The 13,941-nt window shown below is 31.4% G+C and overlaps 1 protein-coding gene across 1 annotated transcript in view; it reads left to right on the top strand.

Moving 5' to 3' along the window:
• The window catches only part of PDE3A (phosphodiesterase 3A), a 328,828-nt gene that overhangs the window by 27,060 nt on the left and 287,827 nt on the right, over positions 1-13,941 (top strand). The gene's annotated exons all lie outside the window — the stretch shown is intronic.

The following is a 13,941-nucleotide window of genomic DNA, read 5'->3' as shown; positions in this document are numbered from 1 at the left end:
TTATAATATGTCTTTAACTTTGAAAGGAATCAGTCAGGCAGGAAAAAGAATAGGGCTCATTTTGGATGATGTCTCTTGCATGCAATTTGGTTCCAGCTTAGCAACTAATCAAAAATTTGTCTCTATCATGTCCTTAACAGAGCAGAACTATGCTCCAAAGCTCATGCTCCAAAACCATGTGGCAAATTATATTATTCAAACATACATGCTCATAAAGACTGGAATCATTGGTTAGTTCTTCTCCACTACTATTGTATATTTCATAAATCACTCTCAAAATATGATTCTTTTTTATTTATTTGAAGTTAATGTTCATGTAACTTGTAATAGAATTATTTTGTTTGGGTTACTATTTAAGAATTTACTAAAACATTCTTTGTTTCTTCTCTTTCTCTGTCTTTAATTGTTTCAGAGTCTCTCTGTGTGTGTATGTGTGTGTGTATGTATGTGTGTGTGTGTGTGTATGTGTAAAACAGAGACAGAAAGACAAAGTCTAACACCCTTCTTAGAATACTGTTTTTAAATGTAAACATAAAAAGCATAAGATTATAAAGGAAGTTAATTACAAATCAAAATGTAAAAAAAAAAAAAGTTCACAAACTCCAGGTTAAGAACTCCTGATTGAATTTAATACTGATAAATATTTTCCATAAATTATAACTTTGACTTTTAGACTGTGATGCATTTTTAATATGAATGAAGTATACATCAAATTATCAGTGATTTTGTGAGTTGCATCTGTCTGAAAATAAAGTTCCTTTATAATATCGGTCATAATCATAGTAATATAGAAACATTATTTGCTCTGTGATAAGATGTGAAGTTGTAAGGATCAAATTTGTAAAGTGCTTTGCAAACTTTAAAGCTCATCACCACTTTAAAGCAATAATGCTAGCTATTATTAATATCGTGGGGTAGCTAAGTAGGTAGCACAATACAGAGAGTGTGGGACTTGATTCAAATCTGAGTTCAAGACACTTAACTGTGCAACCCTGGGTAAGCCATCCTACTTATCTCTGTAAAATGGGATGGAAAAGGAAATGATAAATCATTCCAATATTTTTGCTGAATAAATCCCAAATGGGATCACAAAAGGTTGGACACAACTGAAATGACACAACAGCAGCAACAACAAGCTACATACATGAATAGTATAGTTGTTAATATCTTATTATTGTTTATTCTTTTTTTTTTTTTTTTTGTATGCAAGATGGTTCTGTTTTTCAGCTAAGTGACAATTGGAAGTTTTTTCCTCTTTTTTTTTTTTTTGAGGTTTTTCCAATGTAGAATTTGCCAAAGAAGAATTGAGCAAAAATTGGTTTTAAGTGAAGATATGTAATTTCAGTTGGAAACATCAATTACTGGTTTCTACCGAGAAAATCATGCAAAATTTAGCTTTTTGTCTTCCTCCCATTCTTATCTTATCTTAAGTGCTCCCTTTTCAAATTCTATTAGTTTTATACATAGTTCCAGTTTTGGAATGTTAATGGAAAAATGTTAATGGAAAATAGGTTTTGATATTTTAAATTTTGTTTTAAATTCAGCTTTCCCAGAATGACTTTATTTCATATATTTAAGATATATGTGTGTGAAAAAGTCCATGGTGACATAATGCCCTCATATTTGTGTCTTGTAAATATTATTTTTTCATTATTTGTAATGTTTAATTTTGCCTTCTACAGTGAAAACTGTGAGATTCTCAGATTTTCTTTTGTTTCATTTAGTTTTCATTTGTTTCATTTAATACCTCAGAGTTAAAAAAAAAAAAACCTAAGATAAAACAAAATGGATCCAAAATTGTTGAATAATGAAACTATATTAATTAACATATTGAAGTCTCGATAACCCAAATAGAAGAGCTCAATTAAAACACAAAAACTTGCAAAATATTTTTATCATTGCTGTTAAAATATAAATTTTGTTGACTAGAACTAGTCATTTTCTTTGGATAAAGTTTTAAAAATGTTAATATACAGAAAATATTTATCTTGCTTTTATCTTTTTCTTTTTTTCTTTAGATTTTAAATGTAATCCTTTTGATATCTCCCCCATTTTACAACTTCAAATTGACTATATGCAAGGGATTTGTGTTTTTACCTTGATAGGCTTTTAATTTTAAGGGAGACTTCATCCTCCAAAACTCTCTGTGGAGTGAAGCAAGTGATGCTCTTGGGCTAGAGATGTACAGTTGCAGAACATTTAAAGAAAAGTTGGGTGGCATTTCTCCAAGAAATTCAAAGTGAGACATTTCAACCCAGAGCAAAAATAGGAGAGAAGAAAAGAAAATGGGAGGCATACCTTAAATTCCACCTTTCTGAGGGGATGTTAGTGATGACTATGGCAAGAAGCATCCCTCTAAGATCTGCTTGGAATTTCAGTTATTTTAGGTTGTTACTGCACTCAGAAATCTGTCTTTACAGATTATAGCTTTGCTCTGAAGCTGGAATTTCCAATATTATTGCTGCTGTTTTCATAGGGAGCAAGCTGTTCTTCACATTGATTTTTTAATACCTATCCATGAGCACTTGTATGCTGCTCCTGCTGTGTTAGTAGAAGTTGTTAAGGGGGGAACATCAGTATGGTTTTTTTTCTGATTTTAATTTTGTTGTTTACCTTGAGGTCTGTGTTTAAGAACTTGACCACTTTGATTTATAATGATGTCACATAATTTATTCTGTCTGATAGAGTGTGATTGTGTGAAAGTTCAGAAAAAATAAATAAAATGATGGGTGAGCAAGTGCTTGAATAGATATTGAGTTCAAAAGTGTTCTAAGAACAAGACTTTGCTTTGGGATGGTGCATGGGGGAAAGATCTATCTTTTGGAATTGAACATTTCATATTGTGACTGAGTAAACATTTCTTCATGCACTAGTATAACTGACTTAAGGAAATGTATCACATGGTGATACATTTATAAAAAAGAATACATTTAAGGAAATAATTTTTTTAAACTATTGATTCTCATGTTGGTGTGTTTATATACTCTCTAGAGTTTTTGAACTAAATAGTGGGAGTTTCAGATACCAAAGTTAATAAGTACTGTAAACTCCCTTAGGAAGTAGCATTCTTTACGTTAGCCTGAAGATTTACATAGGACTTTGTAAAACTTCAGGAATTTTGCTTTCCTAAGGCTCCTTTTTCAGACTTTTCAGCTTAGCATATGTTTCATTTCTATAAGAATTAAAAAAACCTTACTATATATTTATCCCCAAAGCCTAGCAAAAAGAAAAAATACCATCATTCTTATTCACAAGGCATATACTATCATTAGCTTGTGTACAATAATGAAAACTTGAATGTGGTAAATAGGAGAATCAGAGCATAATGAAACACAAAGAAAAGGTACCTTCTAACTCAAAGAGAATTGAAAGCAGGGAGGGAGCAAAGAGGACTTCATGGAGAAAATGGTACTGATAGAGCCTGGAATGAAGAAAGAGAAGGATTTTAATATATGGGAATATGAAGAGAGTTTGTTCTGAGAATGGGGGCAGTATATGAAAGTATATAGATTTGGAGGATCACAGAATAGACTGGAGGCAGATCACATAGGACACAGAAGCGGGGCTAAATAAAACACACTATGTTTGTAATTTTTAATTTATAAAATCCTGTAGATAAGAGAGACATTGGTTTCTTTGCTTCTATATCCCATTAGGAAAGCTAATATGCCTGTGTCCCTCCTAAAGGATTTGATTTATAGCTATGTAGCCTACCACAAAATTCATTTACAGATTGAAACTCAACCTGAACTTTGTCCCTTCCTTGCTTCAGGTGAGATTATTTGTCTTTAAGATTATAGCATTGACAATTTTTTTTTTTAACATATTGGATCATATAAAGCTGAAGTGTCCTTAGAGAAAATCTAGTCCCAATCCCTCATTTTTTTTTTTTTGTTTGTTTGTTTGTTTTTGTTTTTGTTTTTTGGATGAGAAAACAGAAATGAAATAACTTTCCCAGGGTCATAATGGAACTGAGTTGCACAGTTGGATCTTGAATCTATGTCTTCCAATACAAACTCTTATTTATTCTATTATTACTGCCTCTGAAAATTTTATTTCTCTTCTAACTTGGTATAAATAACAATAAGAATAGCTGATGTACATTTTCATATATTATCCCATTTGATCTTAAGTTAAGAGACTTACTTGTAATTGAACAACTAGGTTTCTGAAAAAGTATTTGAACTCAGGATTTTGTGACTCCCAAGTTCAGTACTGTATCCATCATACCACATAAGTAGTTAAATAGAATGAAATGGAAAGAAAAATAAGTTCCATTGTGATCAGTTAAATAGGAAATGGATCATTTATTTTTAGCCCATCTTTCCCTCAACTAGTGATTTAAAAGTCTGAAAAAGTCTTTCAAATTAAACCTATAGAATATTTAGTAATTTTCTTGATTAATATCTGATATTTTAGAGAAAGTATTATTTGTCTTTCACTGTTGATTTTATTTATGTAGACTTCCTCAGATGTGTTTGTATTTTGATCTGTTTTTCTCATTCAGAATCACTTCACACATCATCTAAGTCTTCTCATAGTTCTCTGAAATTTTCATATTCTATGAGGAACATTTGAAGTTACATTCACATATCATAATAGGTATGGTTATTTCTCCAGTCATTGGGAATATATTTTGTTTCTTTTTTTTTTTTTTTTTTTTTTGCTTGTATGTTACAAAAATGCTGCTATAAACTTTTTTTTTTTTTTTTTTTTTGCTTATGTGTGACTTGCTCACTACTTCCTGAGCATATAGCTATAGTAGTAGAATGATTTTTTAATGGGACAAATACAAAGTTTTCATTCACAAATATTAAAATTGTGCTTGGTGTTTTATGATACTATGGTTGTCTTATTCATAATTTTCTGTTCATATTATTCTATAAAGTAGACAGATTTTCTAATCTCAGATTTGCTTATTTAGCCTATTTTTGCCTTTAGAAAGGACAGATGTACTACATTAGCCTTGTCCATATCAGATTTAATTATGGACAATTGCTATGCTCCCTCATCCCCAAGAATTAATTTAGGAGGGGTTTAATGTTATGAATCTAGAATTGTAAAAGACCTCAACTATATGAGTTTAACTCTATTTTATAATCGAGGGAGCTAAGACCTTGGAAAACTAAATAACTTGGTGAAGATGACTTTAGGGAATAGACTCTAGAAGCAAGTTCCGAATCAGGTTCTATGTACACAGAACTGTTCATTGCTTATTATTTTTAGGTACCTGTTGAGTGTTCCATGAGCTTATTAAAAATAACAATAATCAAGTATAAAATTTTAATATAATTGCCTGAAATAACAAGTTTGACATTAATTGACAAAATAGCAAAATTTCAACATTTTAGTTGAGCTATTGAAAATCCTAGTAGCTTGTCTTTTAAAATTTGGTAGGAATTTGCTAGTTTTTCAGCCTGTTTCTTTAAGAAAAAAAGGCATGACAGATCCATTATAAAAGAAACATTCAAAGTGTGGTAAAAATCTTCACTCATAAGTTTTTTTTTTTTGTTTCCAATATCCTTAGTTTGAATCCCCTTGGTTCTGATTAATATGTTTCCTTTGTTCTAATTCTCATATTATTAGCAGTCTTCGTTTTATGACTTGGCCTGCACTCCTAAATCCCAACTATTAGCAGTCTTGAAAGGCTACTCAATTTATATTTCTATTCCTTATTTTCTTGTTCTTGTTCTGTCTCCTATTTTACTTCTTTTTTTTTTCTTTTTCTTAACTGGAACTTTCTCATGCCCTCCTTTTCTTCTAACAAGCATATGTAAGAAATTTCTCCTTTTTCCAATATATTTTTTAAATAAATCAAGTGCTATCCTAAGTATAAATTTTAATAGATTTTCCCCTTCTTGAGTAAAGCATATTTTGGCTTTACTTAATAAGACATAAGAAAAAGGTAAAGGTATGTGTGTATGTGTGTGTGTGTGTGTGTGTGTGTGTGTGTGTGTGTGTGTGTGTGTATCTTATCTTGTTTTTATTCCATTACTTCAATATTTCATTTTCCAGATAAGAACAATTTCATTTTCAGTCTACTATTGACGTCAGTTAAATGAGAAAATTCAAATAAAACTTGATTAAATTTTTTTTCTGATGCTAATTAACAATGTGAACTTTTTGCAGATGTCTTCTTGCTGAACAGGACTGACATATATTAATATTATGGTAATTAAAGTTAGGCTGGCATTTTAGTTTTAAGGTAGGTTTTTTCCTTTTATCTTAGATTAAGAAAACAAATACATCATTCTTCTTAGTCTCTTGGGTGGGTTGGTACAGATGGTTTTTGATGCATAAACTATGTCATACATTTTGTTTTGTGAGCTGGAAAGATACACCTAGGTACAGATTCTTGGGAAGAAGCCTTAGTACTCATATAACTTGTCTACATTTCTATATGGAAAGATGTTGGTTTTTAGCACTATATTGTTTGCATCTCATTTTGCATGTAGTGATCGTCACAAAATCATAAGGTTGGAAAGTACCATGTAAAATCATTTTGTCCCTTGTGTTTTCAGATAGGTCTGCATTAGGATAATATTATACACGCATTGAAAGATGCTCATCTACCTTTAACTCTGAAATTCATTCTTCTGATCTTTTCCTATACAATTGTTAATTTAGTTACTGTTGTTTTATTTCAGGAGGAAATGCAGTATGTCCTGTGTTTGTTTTCTGTACAACTAATCAAGTTTAAACTGTACATGCATGAGAATTAGTCTTCTTTTTGTTAGTTAAAATGTTAGACATGGCTTTCTTTTGCTTTTCAGTTTTATCAATAGCTAATTAACTACCAATTATCTTTTAACATTTTAACTGGTCATTTATGTACTTAATTCTTTAGTGTTAAAAATATTCTTGACATTTATCTTTTCTGTTAATATTAATTCCTGTGTCTAGTTTAATAACCCCAACTCTTTGGGTTATGGTATCAGTCCTTATGACCTGCATTCCTAAATCCCATCTGTTAGAAATCTTAAATGGCCACTCAATTTATGTTTCAAATCATTTTCTTGTTTTGTCTCGTATTTTGCTTCTTTACACTGTTAACTGAAAACTTCTTGCCCACTTCTCTTCCTTTAACTAGTGAATCTGAAAAAAAAAAAATTGGAGCTGCCTCAGTGGATAGACCTCTCGGTCTATAGTCCTGAGTTCAAATCTGCTCTCAGACATTCACTAGCTATGTGATCCTGGGCAAGTCACTGTTTGCCTTAATTCTCTGGAGAAGGAAATGTCAAACTACTTCAATATCTTTGCCAGGTAAAACCCCAGGGTTTTTCAGGGTCATGAAGAGTTTGGACACAACTAAACAACTGGTTCATACCTTATTTTATAGATTGTATGTCACAGAAAATGGAACTAGTCAGGAACCCCATCTTCATTCCTCAACTCTTACCAATTATCTTAAAATAATTAAAAAATAATTTAGAGGGCAGGTTAATTCCTAATCCCTATAATAGAAGTGGTGGGTGAGATTGGCCCACAGATTAGACCAAAAAATGTGATCTATTATAAAATATTATATCTGAAAACCTTAAGTATTCATTAAGGTTATCTTTCCCTTATTAGATGTAGGCTTCTTGAGACCAGAGACACTTTTCTGTTTTTTTTTCTATCCTCAGCACTTAACATATTCTTGACAAATACTAGGTACTAAACAAGTGTTATTAAATTGAATTGTCTTCAGTACATGTGTAGGATATAATAATAAAGGTTATATAAACATGGAAAAATAGGTATGTGGTTTGGTAGTTCTTGACGGTCTTTCAATTCCTTTTTTGTATTTTATAGGTCGTTTGTTCCCCCCACCCCCACCCCAGGTCCTTGCAATCCTTCTGGGTACTCAAAATTATTGAGTCACCTCTAGTATAGAGTTCTTCTTTTTGTCCTTGGTCTGGGTTTTTCTCACGTTTGGAGAGTGTGTGTGTGTGTGTGTGTGTGTGTGTGTGTGTGTGAGACTGCTTACATTTCTATTTACTAATCTATTTTATTAGGGGAAATATGATATTAGAATCTAAATGTAATGATTGTGTTGTCACTGATTAAGAAGATGGTCTGTTACAGAGTGGTTGCCAAATCTTTTCAGTTATTTGTTTATTGTTTATGTTTATTGTTCGTCCATTTTATTCTTCAGAATGATCTGGTTTAGTTGAATCTCTTATCAAGCTTTCCCTAAATTTGCTTTTTACTCCATGGATTATTGTTTTATAAGGTGATAGTGCTTCTAGTCTCCCATCATTCCCTAGTTGAAAAGAGGTAGCAGGCCATAGTGGATTGAGTACTGAACTTGCATCCAGTAACACATGGACTCAACTATTAGACAGCTACTAGCTGTGTGACTGTGGACAACTCACTTAATACTTCTTAGCCTCAATTTCCTCACATGTAAAATGGAAATGATAACAGCACCCCCATTTTAGAACTCTTCACAGTAGCAAATGAGATGATTTCTGCAAAGTACTTTGTAAGCATTGACTTATTATGCAAATGTCAACTAGTTTACAAAGTTGTATTTTGAGTCTGTGTTGAACCTAGCATAATCTTTGTGAATAAAAAGGTCTTATGTTTTTTTACTGGAGCAGCTTTTTTGGTTTTTACATTATAAAAATGGAGTTGTATCTTTTAAACTGGCTTAGAAAACAGTGATTGTGTTGGTCTATTCTTTTATTCTTGACCCATTTATCAGTAGTAGAAATATCTCATTTAAATAGGTCAACTTGGGAGTTTCCTAAAATGCTTGCCATATGTTCTCATTTTTATTCTTCCAGTGTGCTAGCAATTTTGATCTTTGCTTTAACAAGTCAGTGGTCTAATTATGTACACAGGCAGTTGATTTGGTAATGACCCCAAGGCAACATGATAAGCCAGAAATAATATCAGTGTTATTTATTGTATTGGGAATCAGAGAACCCCAGTTCTTATTGTATTTCTTTTACTACCTGTGTAGTTAAGGAAGTCATTTAATCTCTGTGGGCTTTCATTTACTAGCTAGATGGTTTCTGAAGTCTCTTACAGTTTACAATCTATGATCATATGATTCCCAGATTGATAGAAAATGATTCCATTCAATAGATACAGTGTGAAATGGAGACATAAGTCTATATTTAGTCAAGGAGACTTTAGTCCAACTACTATTTCAGATAATCAGTAACTGTGGGCTTTTAGGAAAATACTTAGGCTCCCCAAGCCTAAGCCTCAGTTTCCTTATTTGTAAATTAAAACAATATTAATACCTACCCTCACAGTGATATTTTGAGGATCAAATGAGATGATATTGATAATATATGTATATGTTTATATTTACAACTTCATAAATGTGAATTTTTATAATTTCCTATCAAATTTTCTTATATTATTATTTTTTCTTATGCTATTTAGTGCTATTATACCTCTTGACATTCTTCTTAGAAAAAAAAAAGTATTTATGATAAGTAGATGTGAGGTTTTTATATCATCTGTAAATTTTTTAAACCTCTCTTATTTCTTACCTATGAGTCGTGTTTCCCAAATTTCCCTTCCTCACTGTGTTCCCTAAGCAAAGGCATCAATGCCATTGATTATGAAAGCATGCTTTGATTTAATTTGAAGGGTTTATCCAGATCTCAGTTTTTCTATCTTCTTATCCTCTGATATGTTTGAACATAACCACATTATTTTCATGGTGGTTTTGCAAATGTGAATCACTGATAACTACAATCATCTATGAACAAGTGTTCCAGGAAATAATTTCTGGTTACCTTTTGACATATAATAAAATTGTCTCTAGTTCCCTTATTTGCCTTTTCAAGAGGAATCTGTGAGCCATTTAAAAAATTTGGTTTCATCTTCTTTTTTACTTCTGGCCTCATACTATGAAAATATCAAGTTATTATGGCTTAGTTTCTCCACTAATTTGAGTACTTTTTTATCATTGAGAAAAAGTTCTCATATTTAGAATATTGACAGTGAAACTGGTATTTACAAATTGTCTAAAAATTAGATGATTCATAGAATTTTTCACTATGCAAGGTGCCTGTGAGTGGCCACTGTACTTCTGGCGTGAGCAAAATCAGAAAGCTAGTCTTAAAAAAAAAAAGACATCAAACAATAGACCCTTTGTAGGGTCTGGTTGGGCCTGTTAGAGAGTATGATTTGTGTGAATAACTTTCAGGCACCCAGGGACACCTTCATGACATAGTGGAGCATTGGAATAGGGTATTATGTCTAAGTTTAAGACATTTAAATTTATTTTAATTTTTTGGCTTCACACTTTCTTTGTTATAAATGCTTATTTAATTATTGTTCATGACTCTGTAGAAAATGATATCTAAGAATAGGACTTGTTTCTTGACTTTAGGTATCATATATATTTACACACTTGGGATTCTCTACTATTCTTATCTACTAGATTATGAAAAACACATGTACTTAAAAGAATGTCTTTTGTTTAAATATTAACCATTCCAAGATATAACATTCCCCATCATCTTCCATCATAACAAAGAGAATAATAAGTAAGCAAAAGCTACTTGCAATGGATTCAGGATAAAGGATACCATTGGGAGAAAGTTCAAATTAGATCACAATCATGTTTGAATAACCATTATATGTTAATGTACTATAAGAAAGTTTGGAGATATTTATTTTTATTTTGTCTTATGAGACATATTTTATAAACATTTTAATGATAATTTTTTATAGCAATTGTAATCTTTTATAGCAATTTTTAGGAGTCTACATTCAGAATTCTATCTTATGTTAAAATAGCTTTATGGATATAACATTTTTTAGTCTTGACAGTGTTTTCCTCCATGTTTTTTGTACACACTTTATCTTTTCCGCTAGACTCCAGAGGTGGGGTGGTACTTTATTTATCTATGTTTCTTCATCTGGAAAATATACATATTGAAAGAAAATACATTCTCACATATATGCATGTGTGTGTGTGTGTGTGTGTGTGTGTGTGTGTGTGTACACACACATATGTTATATTTATATATTCAGGAAGTGGATTGCTTGCTTTATCATAGAATCCCTGGCATTATTGTAAAAGAATTATTGTACAAATTATTTTCTTGGTTTTACTCACTTTACTCTGCATGAGTTCATATAAGTCTTCCATGTTTCTTTGAAACAGTGTTTATCATTCTTATAGAAAAATAGAGTCTCATTATATTTATATATTGTAATTTGTTAAACTATTCCCCAGTTGATGGGTTTCCCCTCAATTTACAATCATCACAAAAGAACTTCTATTAATATTTTTGTACAAAAGGTTCATACTTCTTATTCTTTGATTTTGAGTATGTACTCAGAACAATGGTGTTATTGGGTCAAAGAATATGTATGTACATTTTAACGACTTTTTCATCTTAGTTCAAAATCGATAGATCTAAAGCTCTAATTTTTCAGAGAAGATAGGAGATAGTTGGCCAAGTTTTTCAGAGAAGATAGGAAATAATTGGTCAACAACCTTCCTCCTCTTTTTAAGGTAAGTGATCTCTTCAAGGCCACCCAGTTAATAAGTATCTGAGATCACATTTGAACTCTGGTTCTCCTGACTGCAGAACTAGTGTAGTTTTCTTTGTGCCATCTAGCTGTCTTTACCACAGGCCTTTTAAACAACTACATGTGGCCTAGAAAAAGTTCTTTTTTTTTTTTTTCAAACATTGAAGTCAATAATTTGACATGCATAAAGGGCAATTTTGAAGGTATGGGGAAAAAATAGGTAGCAGCATGAAGCCTATATTGTACAACAGTCTTTTAGTATTCTTATAGTCACACAATTGATGGGAATATGTAAGGAATGCAACATTATCCTACTGTCTACAAAAAGAGTTAATTCAGGAAAACAAAATTTTCTTTAAATACTTTTCTTCTATCTAGCTGTATTCCATGAACACCTAAAATATCTACATGATTCCTTGAAAGCTGAGATAACAGAGATAATGTTCTTCAATGATTTATTCAATATCAAATGAGACATTCCTTCAATAAGCATTTATTAAACATTCTGTATGTTTTTATATATCTATATTTCCATATACACATACATAGACATATGTACATTTTCATGTAGAATAAAGTTCACAAGTAAGTACACTATTTAAATATAATGAATTTTTAATTAAAAATTATTTACACATTTCTGCTCCCACTCATAAATGCTCCTTTTGAATTAGTTTGTTCTGTCCTATTAAAATCTTACTTGATATGTGGGTTAGATTCAAGATCCTTAATCTGGAGCTGGTGAAATTAAGCTTCCTCCCAACATTTTGGCAAGTATTTAAAAACAATCTTTTTTTTTTTTTTTTTGTAATAGTATTCATTTAAAATATTATTCTGAGAAGAAAGTCACAAGCTTTCCAGTGTTAACCAAAAAAGATTAAGAACTCTCAATCTAGAAAAAGAAAAAAAAAACTGAGCTCAAATGCAAATACTAGAGTTGTTATTGTTCACTTGTTTCTATTATGTCCTGTTTTCTTCAGGATCCCATTTGGGGTTTTCTTTGCAAAGATATTGGAGTGGTTTGTCATTTCCTTCTCTAGCTCATTTTACAGATGAGGAAACTGAGGCAAACAATACTAAATGACTTGCCCAGGGTCACACAACTTATAAGAGTCTGAGGCCAAATTTGAATTCATGAAGATGAGATTTGTTCCTGATTGCCACCTAATTATCCATCATTATCAGTGACATATTACAATTTAGCATAGCCATTCATATAAACTTAATTTTCTTGGTTCAGATAGAAAATTGAGGTTATATGGGCCACCTGCAAGCATAATATGCTCTCTTTTATCTCTTTTTCTGATATATCAGAAATAACCATTAGAACCATAGATACATGTATTAGAACAGAGAGAGATCAAACTAGGTAGAATTTGGTAATTTATCATATTATATTCTATCACAGTTCTTAAGAGATACCTTGAGAGTATTGTTGTATCACTTTTTCTTACCAGCTTGTAAGTGCTTGCGCTGTGTGATATAATCTTTTTTGGCAAGCATACGTTTAATGTTTGAATGATGTGGCCACTTTAGAATTGATTGCATGACATGGGAAACATTGGCACAGGACCATCCAATATAGTGAGCCCTTATCAGAGAAAATGCTGTTCTCTATGAGCTAAGCAGAATTGAATTAGCTCAGAAGAAATGTGAGATGCACAAAGTTAGAGAGTCCACCCCAAAAGTTCATAGGGACTATTTGTACCCGACCTGTGGCAGAGCATTCTGAGCACTTATTGTTCTGATCAGTCAGTCGGACACCTGCAACTTGACTCTAACATAATGATGTCATTTTGTTCCTCTTTGAGAATTAACCATCCTACCAGGTCAAAATAAATTCAGGACAGTGGAAAATAGAGCTCTTCTTTCATATATTCTTCATATAATATTAGAAATTTAGAATTAAAAAAATTTCCTTCTTTAAATAATGTTTAGACTCAATACAACAAAATATTACAGAAACCAAGGCACTCAAAACATAACAACAATAATAACTAGCATTTATAAAGCACTTTAAGCTTTGCAAGGTACTTAACAATGATTTCATTTTATCATCAAAACAACCCTGAGAGGAAGGTGCTATTAATAATACCATTTAAAGAAGAGGAAACTAAAGTATACAGAGGAATGTGAAGAAGGAGTGTAACTCCTGACAACTTATAAAAAATGAGTTGCCCAGGGTCACACAGCTATTAAATATTTGAGGCTTGATTTAATCTGCCTGACTTCAATTTCTATGAAATTTTGCCAAGAATATCCTTATCTTGTTATATTTCTTAATGATAGGTCAGTCAGAAAATAGTCCCTAGAAGAAGTCAATTTATATGCATTTCTGATATATAGAAAATGGTAAAACATTTGACCTTTCTGACAGTGGTACATGTACATTTGAAAAGAAAGCACATTTAATGAATTTTGAAATTTAATCCATAAGAAAGAGCAGTTTGT

Source organism: Antechinus flavipes, chromosome 5 (assembly GCF_016432865.1).
Source record: "Antechinus flavipes isolate AdamAnt ecotype Samford, QLD, Australia chromosome 5, AdamAnt_v2, whole genome shotgun sequence".
Taxonomy (NCBI): Eukaryota; Metazoa; Chordata; class Mammalia; order Dasyuromorphia; family Dasyuridae; genus Antechinus; species Antechinus flavipes.
This window is presented reverse-complemented; position numbering and strand designations above follow the sequence as displayed.